Source organism: Lemur catta, chromosome 4 (assembly GCF_020740605.2).
Source record: "Lemur catta isolate mLemCat1 chromosome 4, mLemCat1.pri, whole genome shotgun sequence".
Lineage (NCBI taxonomy): Eukaryota > Metazoa > Chordata > Mammalia > Primates > Lemuridae > Lemur > Lemur catta.
This window is the reverse complement of record NC_059131.1, coordinates 108,906,172-108,910,464: the sequence shown is the minus strand read 5'-3', so window position 1 is coordinate 108,910,464 and position 4,293 is coordinate 108,906,172. Positions and strand designations below refer to the sequence as shown.

The following is a 4,293-nucleotide window of genomic DNA, read 5'->3' as shown; positions in this document are numbered from 1 at the left end:
ACTACAGTCAGGGTTCCATGGCGAACATTTATGAAACTGCTCCTTTTCCAAGTTCACTTGTCTTCATCTTAATTAATCATTCCACAGCATTGATACAGTTGAGTATTCTCTAGCTTTGGCAGACTACACTATTCTATTTCCAGTGAAAGTAATCACTGCTGACATTCTTTCACAAGGACATAAAGGACTTATAGATTTTTATCTTCCTTCATTCTATTTCACTTCAAGTTCTGTCATTCACACCACCAGTTACTAAACTGGCTTTCTCATACATTGCTCATCACAGATTCGTTTGAGGTCCATTTTTCATTTTCATTTTTCTTTACTTCCCTTATACTGCAATGCAGGACCAATACTTTAAAAAAACACATAAAAGAGATAATGTTTTCTAATAGTTATATTGACAATATAGAGACAATTTTTAGAAAATTAAGAGTCTTCTCCATTTCAATTCATTTATTAATTCAAAAAACAGTTATGAAATACCAACAACATGCAAGGAAATGTATATTCCCTGCTTCAAAAAACAAATAAATTGCAATTATGATACAATGGGATACATAAGAGTGGATCTTTCAGCAAAGTTCTATCTGAGCACAACGAAGGCTTCACGAAACAGACAAAATGTAAAAGGAGCTTACCAGGCAAAAAGTAGGAGAAAGCCAACCTGCTTAAGAAAGAATGTGAGCACAGAGATTAGGGACAGGGTGTCTATGTATTTCTTAGGAACTTGAAAGGAAAAGTATAAAAGACATAGAAGAAAATGATGAGAGGTGAATGATATGCTAACCTTGAATGCTACCCTGAAAGTCTGGAGCTCACTGCCTACAAGCAATGATTCTTAGGCACAGGGGCCATAATTAGATTTGTGCTATATTTTTGGTTTTCTGTTTAAATATGATAATGTTTCATTTCAAAAGCTATAAAATAGCATGAAGTACATATAACATGAATGTAAGGAATCGGGAAATATCTTTGGGGAAATCTTTACTTTTAGAATACTTATACTTCATTCTATAGTGTTTGAAAATGGTAATATTGTAATGAACTATAATTTTGTTTGAAAATAAAATAATTTATTGATTTTTGTATACTTTTAGCCTAGCTAATTGTAATGTAAATAGTTGGATTCACCAACAGAAAAGTGTATTTACCTTTTTTGTGCAATAAACACATGTGTAAGAAAATCACTATCATATACCTATATACATATACAAAGAAACTGAAATTTCCCACAAGAGATTATGTTAGGAGTTGAGCATGAGCCTCTAAAAATATCAAAAACAAAGATAAAACAGGCATAGAACAAACCATGTAGATAACTTCTCTGGTTAAGACTAAGCAGGCAAAAACAAAGTGGTAGGGGAAAATATCTTCCTGAGAGCAATTACTAAACAATTGCCCTCGACTCAAACTGCAAAAATAAGTGTACAATTCCAGAATAACAAATAGTTTTCATTTTGAAAATAGTTCATAGAAGGCAACTTTTAAACAGAAAATATCTGGTCCTCATACTTAGAAAATGAGTGATCTGTAGCCATGGTAACAAGTAGGCACCCCCAAGTAGTTTTAAATCTAGTCAATCCATCAGTGACCACTGGCCTCGTTCACCAATCAATGTCAGCCACTTGCTTCTGAAAGACAGCCCGTCAGACACAAACTCATTCCAATAAACATGCCTGGGAGTGCCCAGCACTCAACCACTGCGTCACTCAAATAACCGTGCCAGTACAGATCATGTCAGCCTATGTATTCCTCTGAGAGGCTGCCAGTCCTCAAATGCCACTTCTCCCAAAAACCCCATATAAGATCAGCAGCTGCTCTGTCAGAAGAAACTGTGCCTGACCAGCATAACTCTCTTACTAGAGAAAGCATTAAATTCCAGCTTTATCTTCTTCTTTCAGATATTGAAGGCTCATCATCCTTTGGAAAGAATTTTTTTAAGTACATTAAATTTACCTCTCTTCTATTTCACTTTTCTTAATAAAACACAAATGGAGGCAGGGCACAGTGGCTCACGACTGTAATCCTAGCACTCTGGGAGGCCGAGGTGGGTGGACTGCTCGAGGTCAGGAGCTCGAGACCAGCCTCAGCAAGAGCGAGACCCCATCTCTACTAAAAATAGAAAGAAATTATCTGGCCAACTAAAAATATATATAGAAAAAATTAGCCGGGCATGGTGGTGCATGCCTGTAGTCCCAGCTACTTGGGAGGCTGAGACAGAAGGATTGCTTAAGCCCAGGAGTCTGAGGTTGCTGTGAGCTAAGCTGATGCCACAGCACTCACTCTAGCCCAGGCAACAGAGCGAGACTCTGTCTCAAAAAAACAATAATAAAATAAAAAATAAAACACAAACGCAGTTTGCAATTCCTTTGATCTGTCTTACTATATTTAAAATGATCATAATTACAGTAAAAGAAATAATACTGAGTAAACACATTATTGGGCTTTTCTTCCTAAATGGAAACAAATTAATAGACAGAATATAGCTTATTAGAAATATCCAAAAGAATCCAAAAAATGCATAATTGCCAAGTAAAATTGTCACAATGAACCCATGTCACACTTTTTTATTCACAATTTTTTAATATTCTATTTACTTGAAAAAATAAGTTCATAATGAAATAAAATAGCATTTATGCAAAATATTTGTATATGTGCTTATGTTCATATTTTTAATGAAGGGATTTTGGCTTTTATAAATCTTACAGCGGAATCTAGTGATGCTCACAAAAATGAAAATCCTACTCTACTAAATGATCCCTAAAATATTTCTAGCTTTATTTTTTTTTAATTCAGGATAGCATGGAGGTACAAACGTTTTTGTTACATGTAATGCATTTGTCTCACCCAAGCCAGGGCTACAAGCCTGCCCTTCCCCCATACAGTCCGCTCTGCTTCCATCAGTTGTGGGTTCATCCCCCCAACCCTCCACATGACCAGGACCCAATGAGTATTACTACCATGTGAGCACCTTAGTGTTGAACAGTCAGTACCAATTTGATGGCAAGTACATGTGGTGCATGTCTTTCCATTCTTGTGATTTTAAATGAGAATTAGTCTGACGATTAAAACAATACCCACAGGGTAAACTCCATACACTGTTAATACAATTCTATGGAGTAGCTCCTTACTACGTTACATGCTAGGCTGTTTTCTAGGCACAGGGCATATGGCAGTGAACACACAAATGTCCTATCATGAGAGTGAAGGAAACACACAATGACAACAAACAGAATAGACGGGCAAACTACATCGCATATTAGAGGAGAAAAGGTAAAGCAGGTTAATGAAATGCTTATGTGTGGGAGAAGAGGGATGGTGGAAGTGTTAGCATGTCTAGAAAAGGCCTTGCTGAGAAAATGGTTGTTAAGGAAAGAACTGAAGGAATAGACAAAAAGTGGCCAGGAAGCTATCTGAGAGAAACCATTTAAAATAGAGAGAACCGCCAAGTACAGAGGTGTGCCTGGACAATTTAAGAACAGCAAGAAGTTCAGTGAGGCAGTAGCAGAGCTCAAGGGATAGAAAAATGAAAAATTAAGTCAGAGGTACTAAAGGTCAGATCATGCACAGCATTTTAGGTATTAGGAGGAATGGTGACATATACTCTGGCTGAAAAGGGAGGCAATGGGGACATTCTGAGCAGAGGAATGACATCATCTGACTTGTTTTAATAGGAGCAATGGGTTAAGCATTGATGGAAAGAGGATTAGGAAAAAAAGGCCATTTAGCAGTGTGTTACACTCATCTAGACAGCAGATGGTGGTGGCTTAGACAGGCAAGTGGTGAATGGCTTTTGCACATATTTTGAAGGAAGGCCTGACAAGGTGTGCTGAGAGATTAGATATTAGATGTCAAAGATGAGAGAGAGGGGGGGGGTGTCAAGGATTACCCCAAGGTCTTTGTCAGAGTAACTGGAAGCGTTGCCATTAACTCAAGTAGGAAAGACTCCATGAGGGGGAGGTATAAGGAAGAACATCAGTAGCTCAAATTTGGGAAAAGTTTTCAATTAGCAATAATCGCGCCTCAGGTAAACCTCCTTGGCTATGATACTGCCACTGCACAAAGCTCAATTTTCAACCTGGTAATTTTGTGATACCTAACAGCTACCCAAAGAGAGGGGTCAAGTAGGCAGTTTGGGATATAGGTCTGGAATTAAGGAAACCATTAGCACACACAAGGTAATAAAAGTCATGAGAAAGAAGATTGAGGACTGAGCCCTGTGACACTTCAATGTGCGGAAGGTGGGGTGTGAGGGCAAGCACACAAAACAGACTAAGATGGATGAACTAG

The 4,293-nt window shown here is 37.8% G+C and overlaps 1 pseudogene; it reads right to left on the bottom strand.

The window, feature by feature from the left end:
- Positions 1 to 3,986: 3,986 nt before the first annotated feature.
- LOC123637537 lies at positions 3,987 to 4,070 on the bottom strand (annotated as a pseudogene).
- Between the last annotated feature and the right edge of the window lie 223 nt (positions 4,071 to 4,293).